Source organism: Lepidochelys olivacea (assembly GCF_965140295.1).
Source record: "Lepidochelys olivacea isolate rLepOli2 genome assembly, chromosome: 6".
Classification (NCBI taxonomy): domain Eukaryota; kingdom Metazoa; phylum Chordata; order Testudines; family Cheloniidae; genus Lepidochelys; species Lepidochelys olivacea.
Window position 1 is genome coordinate 91,680,884 of NC_140416.1, and position 20,284 is coordinate 91,701,167.

General features: G+C 44.7%; 1 protein-coding gene across 1 annotated transcript in view; it reads right to left on the reverse strand.

The window, feature by feature from the left end:
* LOC311521486 (stonin-2-like) overlaps nucleotides 1-15,038 on the reverse strand; it is a 168,414-nt gene extending 153,376 nt beyond the window's left edge. The window contains exon 1 of the mRNA XM_084629815.1: nucleotides 14,846-15,038. The gene's annotated coding sequence lies outside the window, so the exon portion shown is untranslated. The remainder of the gene's footprint in view (nucleotides 1-14,845) is intronic.
* Between the last annotated feature and the right edge of the window lie 5,246 nt (nucleotides 15,039-20,284).

A 20,284-nucleotide genomic window follows, 5' to 3' on the forward strand; every position in this document is an offset into this window, starting at 1 on the left:
AAATAACAGCTTGTGGTATATACTAAGGTTAGGCTGCAGATCACACCTAAGGTCCTGAATTCTACAGGCCTAGATTAATTTTGAATCCTTTGTATAGAGAAACTAGGGAAATTGCTGTTCTACCTGAAAATTCTGTGTTTCACGAGAAGTTAATAGCAGGCAACCAGCAGCCTGAATACACTGAGACCATAAGGTGTGGTTAGTAACTTCCACTTGCTCTCTCAAGGTCACCGTGAGCCACAATTCTACATCTGTTTCCAGACCCAAGGCTTCCAGATACCATTGTTACAAGCTGCACATATGTTCCCTGCCCTGCACCCACTTTGAATTGAGAGAGTCTAACTTGTCCTACGAGGATGTTGAATTAATTGCAGAGCTGGGAGTCAGTTGCTGCATGTCTGGACACAACTGCACTGGTAAACAGCTCTATTATCTGGGAAGGCAGCTGGCTTTACAAAGGGATGGCTTGGAGCCTTTCCTATAAAACTTTAGGAAAACAAAGTTATAAGACATCTATGGCCAAATTTTTCAAAAGCAGCCTCTAATTGAACACTTGAGTTTGGGCATCTGTTTTCTGAAAATCCCCAAAATAGTTTATTATATCTCTGCAACCTCTGAAAACTTTACATTCTGTCTTAGGGTATATCAGCACAGCAAGCCCCACCCCCACCATCCCATGGCAGCAAGTCTCAGAGTTCAACTGACTTGGGCTCATGCTACAGGGCTAAAAATAGCAGTGTAGGTGATTGTTCCCGCTCAGGCTGGAGCTCCGGCTCTGAAACCCAGAATGGGGAGGGTCTTAGGTAGGGTGACCAGATGTCTGGATTTTATCAGTCCCAATATTTGGGGCTTTGTCTTACACAGGCTTCTATTACCCCCCGCCCTCTGTCCCTATTTTTCATGCTTGCTATCTGGTCACCCAGTCTTAGGGTATGTCTACACTGCAATTAGACACCCACGGCTAGTCTGTGCCATCTGACAAGGGCTCACGGGGCCTGGGCTGAGGGCCTCTTTAATTGTGGTGTAGACATTTGGGCTCAGGCTGCAGCCCAAACTCTGGGACCCTCCCACATCACAGGGTCCTAGAGCCTGGGCTCCAGCCCAAGCCCGGATGTCCACACCACAATTAAATAGCTTCTTAGCATGAGCTCCACAAACCAAAATCAGAGTTTTTAATTGCAGTGAGACATACCCTGAGAGCCCAAGCTCCTGACTGGATGCGAATGTCTACATTGCTATTTTTAGTCCTGTAGTGTGAGCCTGAGTCAATTGACCTGGTCTTGAAGACTCACTGCCATGTGTGTGTGGGGGGGAGGGGCACTTTTCAGTGTAGATGTACCCTAAGTATAGAAATGAAGGTGAGCTTTAGAGCCCCAAAGTTATCCTCAGACAAACTTAACCAGATGTATTCCATTTGCTAAATCCTACTAAACTACTCCTGTATTTCGCTCACCATCAGTGATTACCAAGGTCTATCTCCTGTTTAACATGCTACCTTCTCTCCCCTGATCCATTCAGTGAGGTAAGAAGACAATGCATGATGTACCGTAGTTACTCACCACAGAATTGTCTGCATGTCAGACACTAGATGGTGGCATCCTTAAATAAAGCTGACAAGAGGAGAATGGAGATCAGAAAGCAAGAAGCATCTTTATGCTTCCAAATTTCTTAGTAACTAGCAGTAATATGACAGGAAATGGGAAAATGAACATGACGGGCTCATAAATGTTTGCCAGAATGTGGTTGTTAAAGAGATGCATCTTTCTAGTCTAAAATCTCCCTGCTTTTATAACTAGAATGCAGTGCTGCTCTGTCAGCCAATAACATTCTGGCACTGCATTTACATCTCATAAGAAACTACTGCCTTCTGGTTTTTTAAAGCTAGGATTAAGCATTGCATTTGCAGCTGAAACATCAACTCCATCAGCAAACAGGGAAGACAGCACAATTCCTCCCACACTCCAAGACTGGCTTCAATTACACAAGTCAAATCAGGAGCTGTATCTTTTGAATACTAGTAAAGTTCATGCTATCGTTATGGTGGAAGTCAGGCACCACTTTAGCTATAGGCAAACAAGGCTGTTGCAGGGTGGCAGATTTGACCCAGCTGGCTCTCCATCCTTACAGAGGCACAGCTAGGCCAAATTTGAGTGAACGGCATTGTGACCTGCTCATGGGTTACACCACCACTCACATTTGGCGCAGCTGGCCCTCTGCCATGATGGAGGGACAGCCAAGCCAAATCTCCCACCCTAGGCCTATGAGGAGGGGAAGACACACTGAAGTTTTGCCTGTGGCACAGAGTGTCTGGATCAGTTCCTTTGCTGGGGGTTGGGTTAAACTTCGTTGAAGCTAGTGGGTGTAACAGTCATCGTTCATTCAGGCTAAATGTAAGAAGCAGTTAAACTCCTGTTGGAGTAAAATAGTTAAAACAATAGGAGCCACCACCGAAAACACAGCCATATACAAGGTCTGTCAGGAGCAGAGCTATGTGGGTAGAGAGTTTTCACTAGGAAATGAATGAAAATGTAGCGATCTCGGTATTGATTTGGTGGAGCTGTGCATGAGTAGATAAAGGGACAAGAAACACCATGGAAGCAGACTGTAAGGGGCTGGGACTTAGGTAGTCTGGCCTAGCAGTCACAGCTTAGCTGGAGTCTACATGTCAAGGACAACTGCAAGATGGCAGTCCATGAGCAGGGGTTGGAGGAATCTCCAGAGCCAAGCTCAACAGACCCGAGATCAGATGTTGTACCAGGCTGGAATCAGAAGGCCAGAGTCAGAGTCAAGCTGATGTCAGAACCTGGAGATCAGAAGACAAGGTGTGGTTGGGAGTTACAGCAGGTCAGAAATCTATGTGTGGGGCCCTACCAAATTCACGGTCCATTTTGGTAAATTTCACTGTCACAGGATTTCAAAAATCTTAAATTTCACAGTGTTATAACTGTGGGGGTCCTGACCCAAACAGGAGTTGGCGGGAGGGTTGCATGGCTATTGTAGGGGGGGTCATGGTATTGCCATTCTTACTTCTGCGCTGCTGCTGGCAGTGACGCTGTCTTCAGAGCTGGGCGGCTGGAGAATGGCGGCTGCTGGCTGGGTGTCCAGCTCTGAAGGCAGAGCCACTGCCAACAGCCGTGCAGAAATGAGGGTGGCATGGTACGATATTGCCACCCTTACTTCTGCACTGCTGCTGGAGGTGGGTCTGATCCAGCCCCAGGAGTGGCCTGTGCAGGGGAAGATGAAGTCCCATCCCCCTGCAGCTCTGCGGGGACTAGCAGCTGGAGGCCGGTGCACAAAAATGACAAACCCCCCCATACCATGCCACACTCACTTCTGCACTGCTGCTGGTGGCAGTGCTGCCTTCACAGCTGGGTGCCAGGCCAGCAGCCACTGCTCGACGGCCACCCAGCTTTGAAGGCAGCACAGAAATAAAGGTGGCAAAACCGCAACCCCTCTACAATAGCCAGATTTCACGGGGGAGACCAGATTTCATGGTCTGTGACGCATTTTTCACTGCCATGAATTTGGTAGGGCCCTATCTCTGTGGGTGCCCAGATAACTTGCTGGGCCACCCTCCAGGATTAAATAGTGCACTTGGGGCCACAGCGTACTGTCGCTCTGGACCTTTTGGGTGGTACTTCCTGCTGCGCTCAAACTCCACAGTATTCCCTGGGTGGGGTTCTGTCTACTCTCCTGGTGGCAATGTGGGCCTGTCAGCCCTTTTAGGCTCTAGAACTCTGGGTTCTAGTTCCATCGATCCTTATGCAGCCAGAGAAGGTAGCAGAAAACCTTGGACAGCTAGAAAAGCACTTGTAGCATGATCCTGTGTTAAAGCTAAGAGAGGTTTCTGGGTAGAGTTCTGGCTACAAAAGGAGGCTTAGAATATTGAGCAAGGAAACCATATCCTGTTTGAATCCAACAGTTAGATTGTATCTACACACAGCTTTTAACCCATGTTAACATCTTCCTAGAGAAACTGCATTTAAACAGGAGTCTTGCTAGAAGGAAGAGAAAATCATTTGAAAACTGTGTACAGATGAGACTGTAGAAAGTAGAATGGTCTCCCAAAGGAATTAGTGGATGCCCCACTGCTTGAATTGTTTAAAGCTAGATAGGATGAAAACACTAGAAATTGTCCTGCAGAGAACAAGCCTGCCCTAGCAGAGGGAATGACTGGAAGACCTAATTAGTCTTTCCCTACCCTCTAGTGTCTGGGAGAGCCAAGTATGATTATGCAATTTAGTATGATGCTTGGACATTGCCACCCTCCAGGGGCAATCTACAAATAACTTGTTTATTTTTACTCTCTATTTTAGATAGCCTAAATACAGAAAGATCAGGCTGGATGGTGGTGTGGGTTTAGCCTGACTGCCACCATTTCAAGGGAACAAAGAGCAACTGTATGAAAAAGATGGGGCAAAGTTTGCTTTTAAAGGGACAGCCTCATGGGAAATATTTTATTTGCAGTTAGAAAAAATCTAAATCAAATTCACACACAGTAGAAAACAAAAAACACACACATTTTATCACTGTTGTATGATCCTTTGCATGATTGTTGCTGTAACCTGACAAACTGAATATGGTGGACATGAGGCTGCATGGGTGTTAGTAACAAAGGGAAATGTTTCCAAAAAGGCCTATTGTGGACACACAGTTGCAAGATCCTCAGTTGGGAAGAAGGTGAAAAATTTCCTAGCAAACTGGAGGCAGAAGACAGAATTTTTTGCCATTGATTCTATCTGGTCTCCTAGGCTAAGTGGTGAGTAGAACAGGACCCAAAGACTTTCATTGCTTTGATAAATGAGGACAGACACCTTTGATGGAAGGGGAGAACAGTGTCCTAGCTACTTCTAAACATTTCCCCTTTCTGACCCTTACCATTTTGGTCTTACCCTTGTTCAGTCTGAGCCAGCTGCTCTTTACCATATGCTGATCTTCTTAAAGGCGCTGTGAGGTCTTTGTAATGGTGTTGGTTGTGACTGTGGTAAGGAGTAGATGTGCTAGGTGTTGGTGCACCATTGGCAGAGGAACCCATGGTGTCTTACCACCTACCAACATGCTCTCATGTAGATGTTGGAGAGAGGAGGGGAATGGTGGCAGCACAGATCACTATGAGATTATGCAACTGAGGGTTTTGGGGGAAAGTGGATCCGTTGCCTATTACCATGCTCTGGCTCCTGTCGGGAGAGGAATGACTGGAGCCAAGGTAGTGCTGCACCACCTACATCACGTGAGAAGGTCAGCAGCACTAAGTGCTCAGCTGTGTCAAACACTGCAGGGAGGTTAAGTAGCATAAGCATTGAGATGTGGTTTCTACCCACTGCCAGGAGGAGCATGTCTTTTAGTCCCGTGAGGGATATCTCCATGCTGGAGCCCAATTGTGAAGCATCCAGGATGCTGGCAAATGCCACTTGGTGCTAGAACTCAGTACCCTTACACATTCAGGTTCATCTGTACATTCAGCTGTCAGTCCTGATCTTTGGTTGTTCAGTGGGTGGTGCAGGGAGAGCATGCTGGTAAGCATTGTGCCAATCTGTTCTTTTAAAATCATACTATTAAGTTTTGTCCATGGTCTGAAAGATCAGCATGTGTCATAAGATGAAATGAATAAAAATAACTGAGTAGGGGATGTTGGTCAATTGCTCCCATCACAGAGCATTATTGCTGAAGTAGATAGTCAATGTTCAGGAGACGACTGGAAGTGGAATAGGAGGGGGTGCTCTGTTGGTCATGTGCCCTCACAGAACGGAGTAGGCCCTTGGTTAGGAGGGCTGCTGCAAGTCACAGAAAGACATGGATAGGAGAAGCCTCTGATGACCACCTGTCTTATGCTTGGCTCGAGCCAAGTGCTATGAAAGTTCTCTGCATATATGCACACTCACACACCCACAAAATCTTCTAAAACTCAAACTCCTCCCCCCACCCCCGTGACTTCTTGCAGGGGCAGGGGGAAATTACAGTTTTCAAACAAGATCCAAGAATGTGACTTCATCTTTTAAAATTCCACATTTTGAAAATACAGAAAAAGTCACCTGACCAACCCCTTCATATCAGTCTTCTTTCTTGGAGGATGAAGTTACCAGAGGAAAAGGAAAGTGGTTGTGGGGAAAGCACTGTGCAGTTCCCTGCTTCAGAGAGAATTTATTCAACCTTCACTTGCCTTGAGAAAGAAAACCTGCTGCCTTTTATTACTACTGAAGCTGCACAGTCATCGATTTCCAATGGCAGACCCACAATTAGTTGTTTATTCAATAGGATAAACTGGTAAAAATGCATTTAGCCGTAATTTGGGCATTCTGAATGCCTAGTAATAAAATACTTTGTATTTATACTGCGCTTTTTATCTGATGCTATCAAAGCACTTTACAAAGGGGGGTTTCATTATACCCACTTACAGATCAGGAAACTGTGGCATTGAGTGGGGAAGGTCACATGGCAAGTCAGTGGCAGAGTCCTGGATAAAACCCAGCTCTCCCGATTCTCAGTCCCTTAGATAACAGAACATACTGCCTTCCAAATGGCTGGACATGAACGCCATTCTAGACTAAAGTTTTAGGAGCTGATAGGCCATATTTAACTGGAAAGTTCATTTCCTTTAATTCAAATCTAAGACCTTGGAGCTGACTTATGGCATAAGTGCTGTATTCTCTCTCCACTGCAGGGGAGACAACATCATAAAATCAAAGTTAAAATTAAGGAAAGGCTCAGTTGGCCTTGAAGATTCCTTGAACTCTTATTGCAGGAAAGGATCAGACCCATTCTCCTTTTAACACCTTTTTCATTTGAATGATCAACGTTATGTATACAGAGCTAATTGAGCGCTAGGCAACTAGACATGTGGGAAGCCAAAGTGCCTTCCCTGAAAACTTAGTATTGGCTGAGCTTCTATATATCAGTTATGGGGGAAAGTTTTTGAAAGCACCTAAATCCAACTGACTTACAATGAGATTTAGGCTCTGAAGTGCCTAAGTCACATCTGAAAATGGGACTTTGACTAAGTTGCCAAGACACTTTTGAAAATTTTACCATGGAATCCTCAACTTCTCAGAGCCTGACAGACAGACAGAGAAGCAAAGAGCAGAAATATTTAAGTTACAAATTTCTTTTCCTATTACTTTATCCACCTTGTTGATCTGGATGTTTATTCCTGGGCATGCTACCCTCAAGGTAGCAGCAAAGATAGGGAAAAACAATGTGCCACAGGAGTTAGAGCAGATGGCTGGGATTCAGAAATCTGGGGTTTTATTCCCATCCCTGCCACTGACTCACTGTTTCACCAGCAATCATACATCTGACTCCAGCATATTTCATGCAGACACAAACAAAAATATTTAAAACACCATCCAAAATCAGCAGATTACAACACTGAGCAGTCTCAGTTTCAATTCCTTTAACTCTGACAAGGTTTCTGAAGACAAAGAATTAAAAGTTCAGGGTTGGCGCCTGTTTCAATGTGGTGGAAGCGCTTATTCCAGCTGCTTGGAGCAGCAATCCAGAAAGCCTGTGCCTCTCTCAATCAGTTTTAGCTCCAGGCACTTTCAAACCAATTGACTGGACTGAATGAAGGGTGTCTTTGCAATCTGCTTTGGAAAAAAAAGTGAATAGGTTGGTGCCAAACTCTGAACACACATATATACAGTGTGGTAGACCAAGGCATCTGCCTCCATGCAGAGACTTGGCCAATTAAGTCAAATTGGAGAGGTCACAGTCATGGGTCTGTGTTTAGGAGGGAAAAAAAAGTACAAACCTGCTGAGTGTATCTTGCAAAAGTTCCACCCTCTGCAGTGACATCCCAGATGCTTTGACTGTGAATAGACAACAACCCAAACCAACAGGGTCTCTTTCCAGCCCCCATTCATGCAGCTTACTGTACAGTGATTTGGAAAGGAGGGCTGGGAGTGTTTGTCTGAAATGGTTTGACTGCACCCAAGACATGAGGAGGAGACATTTTCAGGGAGGTATTTCAGTTGCAATATATTGCAAACGACAGGGCAGAGGAAAAGTGTAAGTAATATCTCTTGATAGTATCTTTCAGGATCAGCAATCCTTGAGAGCAGATAGTCAAACTGCTAAGAATTAAACACCATGGCCCAGTTCTTTCCTAGTATAACTCCACTGAAGCCAGTATGCTGGTAGTGAACTGTGCTTTGGAGTTTGACCAGTTCATGTTCTGGTTCTGTAGTTGGTAACATTTCTTTTCCTCCATAATGCTTAGCAGCACAGTTTCCACATGCCTCAGTCATCCACATACCACAAAACCATCATGCAGTTCTGTAAAAGCAGTACTTTCTGCTTACGAGAGGGCCATCGTTCAGATAGATGGAGAACAAAATCATTACATAATCCTCCCACCTCAAAAATAAATTGAAGATAGTTCTTTCAGCTCAGAGCTAATGTTGATAGCTGTTAAAACCCAGTCCGGAGCCCACAGGAGGACAGACTCCGTTGCCATAAATACCAGTTAGAACTTTGCATTAAATGACCAGAGTGACTTCCAGCTGAGACACTCTGAGCACAGCTCCTACCCGCTCAGTAAAAGGGAGGTTTCTCTCCAGCTCACCAAGCAGGTCTGCTGTTCACAGAACAAAAGAGACCCGTTTTGAGATTCAGCTGCAGAGTCCACTGCTTGCTCTGGGGAAAAAATGAGGATGGCTGCATACTCCTACAGCCCCTTTCCAGGATCTTAAAGCACAGGGGCCAATTTTATCCTAGTGACAGCAAAGGAGTTACACTGGGGTGTACACTGAGTTACATTTGGCCCAATGACTTTACCGAGCCACTACCTTGCCACTCTTTGGTCAGGTGCAGCCATTAAGTTTCCCTCTTCACTGGGATGTGGGTTTAGTTTAACCCCTGGCCCAAACCAACAAAAACTCTCCCCTTCTGGTGTAAACAAAGGGGAGTGAAACAAAGTTCAACAAAAGCAAAAAGCAAAAATCAAAACAAAACACCACTACCCTTTCACCCCTTTGGTGCAGGGCTCACCCCTCTTGGTCCAAGGCTTCCAAGCAATCTTTTACCAAAGAAACCCCACCTGTCCTCTGTCTTTTCTCCAATCTGCTTCTTGGCCTCTTCCCTGGTCACTTCAGACTGCTTTCCACGGTCCTTTCAGGCCCCATCTCCAGATCCTACTGCCAGTCTTGTCTACTCCTGGTCTGCCAGTTGCTCGCAGAAGTGACACATGAGAACACTCACAACCAAACTTGAGTTGGACAGAGTGGCATGCCACTTTGAAGTCTATCAGTAGGTCTTCAGTTTTCACTTTACATCTTCAAAGTCAATACCAGATGATAGAACACCTCTTACTCTGCAGGAATTGAACAACATTGACTACTCAGCATTGGTTTTGCCTCAAAGCAAAGGTATTTGGGACTAAGTCACTAAGTGCTGCACTAAAGTAATAGAACAACAAATCAAACTGTCCACCCGACTTGCTCCCTTAGGGATCAATACAAATGTAAGCTAGGGGAAAAAAAACAATCAAACCTATTGTTTATAACATCTAATGCTGACTGTTAGAAATGCCAATGCAGCAGAATGGTGAAGCCCCAATACACCATCACTAGGAAAACAGATTGCAAATTTTCAGGAACTCTTCACTGTGAAAAAAATGGCTAACTCAAAGATGAGAATCTTGTAGTGGTGATCTAAGCATGTAACTCTTTTCATTAATTACACCCCCAAGAAATCAATGCTTAAGAGGCCGACATGTCTTTACACCAGGGGTGGGCAAACTTTTTGGTCCGAGGGCCACACTGGGGTTGCGAAACTGTATGGAGGGCCAGGTAGGGAAGGCTGTGCCTCCCCAAACAGCCTGGCCCTCGCCCCCTATCCGCCCCTGCCCACATCCCGCCCCCTGACTGACCCCCTCAGAACTCCCAACCCATCCACCCCACCCCCTCTCCTTGTCCCCTGACCGCCCCACACTCTATCCACATCCCCACCCCCTGACAGACCCCCTGGGACTCCCATGCCTATCCAACCCCCCCTGCTCCCTGACCCCTGACCACCCCCTCCAGAACCTGTGCCCCTGCTCTCTGCCCCTGACTGCCCCCCAGGACCTCCTGCCCCTTATCCAACACCCCCCCCCAGCTCCCTTACCATGCCGCTCAGAGCAGCAGGAGCTCACAGCCCCCTGCGCCCGGCCAGAGCTAGACACACTGCCGCACTGCCGGGCAGGAGCGGCAGGCCAAAGTGCTAGAGGCACAGGGAGCTGAGGCTGCGAGGGAGGGGGACAGTAGGGGACGGGGCTAGCCTCCCTGGCCGGGAACTCAATGGCTGGGCAGGATGGTCCCGCGGGCCGGATGTGGCCTGCGGGCCATAGTTTGCCACCTATGCTCAACACCCTTACTTTCCTACTAATAATTTTTGGTGTATTAACAAAGCATCATTAAAGTTCACAACTAATCAGTAAGGGATCCATGTAATAATGTCTTCTCTAATCACAATCTCTTTTTAACCTTCCATCCTATTGTTCCTCTACTCTTCCTGTTTTTTTCTGTAAAAATATATTGAGAGCAACAATAAATTTATCATTAAAAAATACAAGTAAATGCCTTGCTCAAGAGGTCACACAGTCTCAGAGTGAGGAATTCAGGAATCCTGATGCCCAGTCTCCAGATCTAACTACTAGATTGAACTCTTTCAATTTGACATAATATGAGAGTTCCCTCCCAGGGCTGTTAAACTGAGCCTGTCACTCAATTAGCTTTGTTTATATATTTTAAAAAGACCATTAGTGCATGATCCTCAACTACTGAAATCAATGGGAGCTTTACAGGCCCTACCTAGAGGCATACGTCTTCAGAGTGGACACCAGGGGTGAAATCCTGGCCCTACTGAGTTCAATAGCAAAACTCCCATTGTCTTCAGTGGGGCTATGATTTCACCCGTAATGTTCACACTTTTCCAGGAAGATTTCATGTTACACCCCAAAATGCAAACACAAAAGCTTCCATCTCTGTTTCCCAGGACGCTGATCTATTTGGTCAGACATATAGGTCAAAATATGCAGTCCTGAAGACAGAACACATACCCACTGGGTACACTGCCTCTGTATAGTTAAAAGATCCACTTAAATGAGCCTGTCAAAAGGTTGTCCCCTCCTGTGGAACTTGCAGTCTTCTACTGAACCTTTTGGCAACTTGTCCACGAGAAGATGGGGTAGCTGGCAAAGCACAGTCATGAGACAAACTGTCAGATGAGGTGCAGTGTAAAGAAATTAAAGGACCAACATCTGTTTTTGCCACAAATATTTTATGACCCTTTTTATTACACAACAAATAAATCATAAAAGCAACTTTCAGAGACTTTTAATCAATATGTGAATAATTAATAGTAACTTGGCATTTATGTAGCACCTTCTATCTGAAGACCTCAAAGCAATTTCAAGATTAAGACGACAAGTCCCAACATGAGAGCTGGTTGGGAATTTTTTCTAAAAAATGGGTGGTCTGAAAATGACAAATCAAATTGATAATCAAAACTGCTAGAGGCTGACCTCTGTTAAACCTAATGACCCAGTTTCTGCATGCCATTTCCTATCCAAACATAGAAAGTGAAAGCATTTTGAGATACCCAGCATTAATATTGCATGCATATTATTTCTCATGCTTTGTAGAAGCCAGATTTCACACAGCATCAGAGCTGAAAAGCAAGGGATCTAAACAGAATGTATGTAACCCACTCACTGTCTGTATTTAACTCACCCACAATCTGTATCTCCCACGCATGGGAACATTATCAGCCATTAAGTCTTAACAACAAGTTAGTCAACCAAGTAGCACAGACATGAGTTTTGGTCACAAATGAGATGAATTTATTCTCCTTTATCAAGTGCCCATGGGGCATTTATCCAAATCACCACGCAATTGGGTATTAACACCACCCTGTATTTTAGAGAAGCATAGCACTGGAATAACAGGAGGTACTGGACATAAGGACCAAGGTACATTGGCAAAAGCTCTGGACAGACCAAGGACTCAAACAACTGACGGTGCTGCAGATCAGGATTGAGCTGTACAAGCACACTTGCAAGAGAAAACTTGACCAACTCTTGTTGTCAGTAAGCTTAATTACCAAGGTTTTATTTTGTGTGCACTAACATTCATCAACTGAAAAATAAAGTTAAAAGCTAGCTGTGATCACTGTAGCTATGCATTTTGCCAGCTGCATTCCTGTATCTAGGTAATTCCTCGTGTTGAGGGCTGCCACAACGCTACCTTGAATGAGACTGACCTGTTACTGGGGATTGCAGTGCTGTTCCATCTACTTGCTATTACTATTTGTTTTTTTATTTGTGATCTCCACGGCAATATCATGAAAACCTTTTAATATTATTTAGAAATGGATATAAATGAAATCACTGTAACCGGCACAGGCCAAAAGTGTTGCTATGATAGGTTATTAAATATAGCCCGGAGAAACCGCCACCTATAAAGGTCACACTTGTGTAAATATGCTAGTGTAGAAATAACCCAGCCACTTGGAAACTAAACTAATTTGGGGCATTTTATATGCCCTGTATATGGCATAACCCAGCATCGTTTATCTCAATATAGAGTAAATATTAGCATTGGTAGAATAATGGGAGGAAAAAGCACATTCTCCAACATATTTGCAAATTACATAAATTTGATTTGCTACTATTCTTGGGAACATAATACTGATTACTTGAGAATATTGGAACAAGCTCTAGAACTCACAAAAGTGTTTGTGAAGCTCAAAAGTTCTATGTATATGTAGTGGAAGACGTGCATTTTAGGGAGCAGGAGAAAGAAATACCATGCAACCAACCAAATGCCATGATTAGTAAATTATCATTTTGCAAACAACCTATAATTTGAAAATTATTTGCCCACTCCATTATGTATTCAAAACCTACATTTACACTAAATTTACTTGGCCCTGCCTCAGCACAGGGGCTAGACTTGATGACTCCTCAAAGTTCCTTCCAGCCCTACATTTGCATAATTCTATGATTAGCAGAAGTTAGGAATGATTCATAGATGAATCATGAGCCAAAAAAATGCCTGCATTTGCTAAATTTTTGCTTCAACAAATAACATTACCATCATTAATAAAAATGCCCTCAAACTAGTTCCATGGAAGTTATTTCATGGGATAATTTCCATTCAAAAGTCTGACTGGTGCTAGGAAGAGGGGAAGTGCAAAGTATTTCCTGATCCAGTCATATGATCACATTCTAGCTTTTGGAAAAAAACAAAATGAAAAAAAAACATAGCAGGCTTAGTACAAATAAGACTCTGCTAACAAGATTAAACAAGGGGAAGCAACCAGAAAGGGAGGGTCTTAGGACAAATTAAAAGCAAAATAATCAGAAAGAGTCAACATGTGAACATTCAACTTTAGTGTGAAACTGACATTAACGTGGGGACATGGGGGCAGTAGAATGGACAGTGTAAAGATTTTGTCCTCTGGACAGACAGACAGACATATGCACACATACATATATATGAGAAATTTCAAATACTTCGGGCATCAGGCAACTTAGGGTTGAAAAAATTAGAAATGCAGAATTTCCATGTGTGTCTATGTGTGTGAGTACATTGTGTGTGTGTGTGTGTAAGTATAATGTATACACACACGGAAATTCTGTATTTCTAATTTTATCAACTTTAAGTTGCCTGATGCCTGAAGTATTTAAAATATCCTGTAGTAACATCAGTAGCAATCTTACTGACAGGAAATCATTAAAATACATTTCTCTGGAATTACCTAAGGAACCCCTCCCCCCCCCCCCCGCAACAATTGCATAGAGTAGCTGAGAAGGAGGTGGATGGGAGCAACTTCCACATATGGGTTATAAGTGACTCATTAACCCTTCCCTCCACACTGTACAATAAACCCCTGGTGTTTATACAAAAGAGATAACATACTCTATATTACTGTAAGATAAGAGCTCAATTGGTAGCTCAAGGGTTGCTAGATTGCATGTGAATCACAATCATCCTGTATAGGTACCAAAAGGGTATAAGAGGTTGAGGAATGGTAAAAAAGAGTATAGCTAAGAGTGATGGCATGAAATTGAGCCAGGGAAATTTAGGCTGGATATAGGGGAAAAACTTAGGTCTATTAGACTGTGAGGAGTCTCCAAGGGAAGCTGTGGCAGCCCTGTCATTTGAGTCACACACAATGAATGAAACGCTGGAGGGAGCAGTCTTGCCCTGGACTCAGGAGGATGACTGGATGATTTTAAAAGATCTCTCTCATCTTTAATTTCTAGGATTCCTTTACATGTCTCCACTCCAACATGACTGTAAATCTGATCCCTGCTCTCTCCCCCGCCTCTTGCCCATCAAGCGACTTTAAAAGAATGAGGTGTAATATCTGCTCTTTGTTTAGGGGGGAGAAGTCTCCACCCTTTTTACATTTTTTCCCCATAGAGTCAAGCGTATTCCCTGGACAATTTGCTAGGCTAGGACAACATGCAGTGCATTCTATACTAAAATATATTAACAAACGCACCTTGCTAGGCTATAAAAATGATCCGTGTGTGTGTGTGTGTGTATTGTAAAGGCTGCTGTGTGTGTGTGTGTGTGTGTGTATTGTAAAGGCTGCTGTGTGTGTGTGTGTGTGTGTGTATTGTAAAGGCTGCTGTGTGTGTGTGTGTGTGTGTGTGTGTGTGGTAAATGATACACTTCCGAGAATGCTAGGAGGTCAGTAGTGAACAGTGGTTTCGGAGGAGGGCTCGGAGGAGTAGCGACTGTCCAGGGAGACGCCTTTCCACTCACCCCCTTCCCAGTCTCCACCTGCCCCGCCTGCTCTAGGACACTTTCTGTGAATAAAGCCAGAGACACACTAGGGGGAGGAGAGGTCACATTACCTTGGAAACCTCCCAGAGAGTCCTCAGCCTCCGCAAACAGAGCAAGGGAATGGGCGAATCAAAGCGCCAGCAGCAGCAGCAGCGGGAGGAAAGTTGAGCATCAGGCTCTCAGGTCAGCAGCAGCAAGAACCCAGAGAGGGAGGCACAGAACCGCGGCCCCTGAGCGGTCCCCTAGTGAGGACTCCAGCTCTCTCCTCCTCCCCTCCCCTTTAGAGGAAGGGAGCTTTGCAAGAGCACAGCCTGATTGGGCAGCATCCTGAGCCTGAGAAGGAGAGGCAGGAAAAATGGGGATTGGTTGGAGGGGGGAGGTTAGAGGGGGGGTGTCCCCTCCCCTCTCTCACCCAGCACTGTGGTGCTGCTGGGCAGGCTCTAGTGCCCAGGTTCTCATCTCTGGGGTTCGCTGCTCCTCCCCTTACAGTCGGTGAGCTCCTGGATTTGCACTGAGCAGGTCTCAGATCTCACTCTGTTTATCAAGTTTCTTCTAATGCAGGTATGGAATGTACAGGCCCTTACCTGGAGAAGTCGGGGTGGGGGGAGAAGGGGAACAGGTATTAAATTCACAGGTAAATGGCAAAGCCTTTCTATAGATTGTAAAATAATATCATAGCATTTAAACCAAGTCCAGATTCCTTGTTCACATCCCTCCCCCATCACTATTTGAGTTTTCAATATAAAAAGAAGTTACATGTGTTAGTAAAATATTGTAGCTAAAAATATCACTTAACATTATGGTTGGGACACAAACAGGTGGTTAAAAGCGAGTGAGTCAGTGTTTAAATGACACTGTCAAGAGATCTGGAATCAGATTTTTACTCCCTTGCTCATAATATTATTAACCTGGGTTTTTTTGTTTTTGTTTTTGTTTTTAAACCCTACACATTGGATTCAAAAGCTGTTTTCCTACAAACCCTCACCATATGGGCTCAGATTCACTCACATACACACTGATTACTGCAAGATTGCTCCTGAATGTTTGATTGTCTGGCCCAGTGGTATGCAACCTGTGGCCCATCAGGGTAATCTGACTGCAGACTGCGAGACATTTTGCTGACATTGACCATCTGCAGGCACAGCCCCCGCAGCTTCCAGTGGTCGTGGTTCGCCATTCCTGGCCAATGGGAGCTGCAGGAAGCAGTGGGACCACTGGTCTGGCCTATTGCACTTAAAGGTCCAATTCTACACCATGGAAATCAATGGGACTTTTAATATTAACTTCAATGAGAGCAGGATCAGACTCATAAAGCCATCTTCCAACAGATGATCCCATAGAACTTTATGACTACGCAACCTTCTCGATGTAAGCTTTTTGGGGCAAGGGCTGTGCCTCCTTTTGCTTTTGTACAGTGCCTTGTACTATCATAAACAAGTAATCAGAACAACCAAATGCCTGGGATGGAGGCAATATTCTCATATTTTATAGCTGGGAAACTGAGGCACAAAGATTACGTGACTTACCCAAGACCATGCAAAGCAGTGGCAGAGCCAGGAAGAGAACCCAGAAGCGCTGAGTCCTGGTGCTGTGCTGTATCCATGAGTCCATCTCTATCTCAGAAGAGCTATAAAACATGAGAGCAAAAGGAGACATTGATGGAACAGTGCGATTGTGTATGTTTGGATCATTTGCTAATGCCACAGCTGATCTCTGATCTCTTTCCTGAATCTCACCGATTCTTTGTCCCTTTCCAAATATGGTCCCAAACCAACATCAGCTATATTTCCTCTTGGCCTGTCCCCTCACATTCACTCATGCTGTTTCTTCCTAATAGTGACCTTTCACTCTTCTTATCAGATTTTCTCACCAAATCTCAACTCTTCTAACATTTCCATCACTATCATGCAAATGAAAAGCACAACATAAGTGTACCATTATTATTACTAAAGCCAGGTGAGACAACTTCAGTACTTCTGGCTTCTCCTGCCTTGCCTCTGTGTCCTTCACAGAGATTGTCAAAGCTGCTTGGGGCTTTCTGTGTCTACACTATTGACAGATACTATCATTCCCCACTAATTACATATATATAAAAAATGTCCTTTGCATGAAAAAAATGGCACATGGGTGCCAACTAGTGGCAATGAGGTGTTGTTACACTGCTCAGTTGCATAACTCAGTTTAAGGGTGTGTGAGGGCTCCAGCAATATACATCTGTGCTTTCGGAGAGGAAGAGGAATACTAGTTGACAAAACTAATGTCAGGTTTATACATTGCCCAAAGGTCATGAAAGATGTAGGGTACTAGTTTAACACTATAGATGGATATAAGATCTTCTTTGCAGACATTCCTACAGCATTTATTGATCATTCAGTTTGACAGCTGGGATCACATTTCCAGAGGAGCCTCCTAAATTTGTGCCTGCAAAATCTGTGCAAACACTTAAGCACAGTTACTTATTCTGCCTGTGTAAATGCTTATTTTCAAATGCAGAATTAGGGTCCAAACCCACAAGGTGCGGTGAACCTCCTACAAGGTGCTGAATTCCCTCAATTCCCATTGGCTTCCCAAGGAGATGTGTGCTCAGCACGGTGCATGATCAGGCACTTAGGAGACCCACTCCTTTCATTTATACATGACACGCGAGAGTCAGATTTTCCATGTAAGCTTAATTTTCAGCATCCTTGCCCCTTTCAGCATCCTTGCCATAAGACGTAGCCCTCTTACTCTTGTTGGGCAATCCAGCTCAGGTCACAGAACAGCAAATAACTGATGAATCTTAAATGTTTATCCACACATGAGCAGCAATTCCCATGTGTGTTCCAATCAGCACAAGATCTGAAAGAATAAAACAAGGGACTCCAATTGTAGAGTGACATTTAAAAAATTGAGAGGACAAGGCCTGAATCAATGAAGGGACTTAGGTATTGCAACACTGAGCATTGCAATACTTAACTTTTAGGCCCCTTGAAAAATCATTGGAATCCACAAGTCTGGGTTAGGCATGTAGGTTCCCTGTACAATGCATGGGGAGAGAAACACACCCAAGAATGGGATCTACAAAAGCCAGCAAGGAGCCTCCTAAATTAGACAACAGGAGATACTGATGAGAGGGAGGTGTCATAATCCCCGCTCCCTCAGAGAAGTAGGCACCTCAGTCTGAGTTGAAGGAAAGTATCTACCTCTGCTTGCAAGCCACAGCTGGGAACCCCTCTCCTGAACTCAGGTGCAGATGGGGTGTAAGCTGTCTCTTGCAAGAATGGTTTAGGCACTTGCCTAACTCCACACAGTGTGGTAGTGGGGAGGACAATGGGAGAGAGCCAGAGGGAGAGACTGACTCCCTTACAACCTTTAGCCCAATGGTTAGGGTACTCGTCCAGGGTGTGGAAACCCCAGGGAGAAAGAATTTGAACAGGAATCTCCCTGCTGTCAGTTCCCTAACCACTGCACTATAGTGTCACTCTCTCTCCCTGGCACAATTAACATTTAATTATTTTATACAAAGTGGAATGTCTTCAACAAGAGAGATTGAGGGAGCCCCACATCAGACTATCCCATAGTCCAGTTGTTATAGAGCACTCACTTAAGAGATGGAAAACTCCTGTTCAAATCCCTTCCCATCAGGCAGTGAGGGAATTAAATCAGGGTCTCTGACATTCCAGGCGAGTATCCTAACTACCAGGCTAAAGGTTATAAGGGAGTCAGTCTCTCCCTCTGGCTGTTTTGTGTGCAGTTAGGCATGTTCTGGACACAGCTGCTGGATCAGGCCCCATCTGTGAGCTGGCCAGGGCAACACCCATCTTCAGCTGGTTTGAGGATTGTGTGGGGGCTTAGACATCAGATACATGTCCAGACTCCTAGAGCGAGGCATGGTGCAAGTGCAGAGGCAGAAATTTAGGTGCCTAGAAAACTTGTACATAGAAAGTTTAGGTGCCTACAGGGTTAGGCAGCAGCTGAGTGGGGTTTTGTGGATCATGATAGTACCTAAATCTAGGACATAAGCACCTAAATCTGGGGTCTAGGTGCCTAAATGCTTTTGTGGATTTGGACCCAAACGTTTTTGTTTTTATTCAGACTACAGCTTGATTCCTCAGTCTTGCCTGTACCTTATGTGGCACTCCATTGAGCAGTGCATGAAGCATTTCTTTGATCTCAGCGTGTGCACATCATCCCATAATTAAGGAAACCCAATTACCATACCACTTCCAGATTGGAATAAAATTCAAAATCCTTGGTAACTCCCCCACATAGCACCCCATATTCCAATACTTAACTAGTACATTCATTTCTAGCTACAAATACACAGATATCTTAAAGGCTGGGTGCCAGATCCTTAGGTGGTGCATATGCTCCTAACTCCATTGAAATCAGTAAGCTACAATGATTTACACCAGGTGAGCATCCAGCCCTGGGTTTCTCAATGGCTTAGAATAAATTAATCACCTTGCAGGCAATGCTCAATGATCTCCTTCTCACCTTTAAAACAAAAATTCTAGGGAAAAGAATAACTCATTTTATGTTCCTTCAGCTCTAACTCTTTGGGTAAAGGGTGGCCCCAGTGACGTCAATGATAGCACTGTCATTGATTTCAATGTGGGCTGGATTTCACTCTTTCTCTGTAAGACTAAGGGCTTGCCTTCACTGCAAAGTTATAACTTCAGTGCTGCCCCTCACTGGAGTACCATCCACACACAAAACCTTTTAATTTAAGCCTGTGGTGCTTTTAACCTGAATTGGCTGGCCCATCAGAGGGTATTGGCTAAGCTTAAATTAGAAACATAGAATCATAGAATATTAGGGTTGGAAGAGACCTCAGGAGGTCATCTAGTCCAACCCCCTGCTCAAAGCAGGACAAACCACAACTAAATCATCCCAGCCAGGGCTTTGTCAAGCTGGGCCTTAAAAACCTCTAAGGCTGGAGATTACACCACCTCCCTAGGTAACCCATTCCAGTGCTTCACCACCCTCCCAGTGAAATAGTGTTTCCTAATAGCCAACATAGACCTCTCCCACTACAAGTTGAGACCATTGCTTCTTATTCTGTCATCAGCCACTACTGAGAATAGCTGAGCTTGATCCTCTTTGGAGCCCCCCTTCAGGTAGCTGAAGGCTGCTATCAAATCCCCCCTCACTTTTCTCTTCTGCAGACTAAATAAGACCAGTTCCCTCAGCCTCTCCTCATAAGTCATGTGCCCCAGCCCCCTGATCATTTTCATTGCTCTCCACATCCCTTCTGTAGTGGGGGGGTCCAAAACTGGACACAATACTCCAGGTGTGGCCTCACCAGTGCCGAATAAAGGGGAATAATCACTTCCGTCGATCTGCTGGCAATGCTTCTACTAATACAGCCCAATGCCGTTGGCCTTCTTGTCAACAAGGGCACACTACTGACTCTCATCCAGCTTCTCGTCTAGTGTAATCCCCAGGTCCTTTTCTGCAGAACTGCTGCTTAGCCAGTTGGTCCCCAGCCTGTAGCAGTGAATGGAATTCTTCCTTCCTAAGTGCAGGCT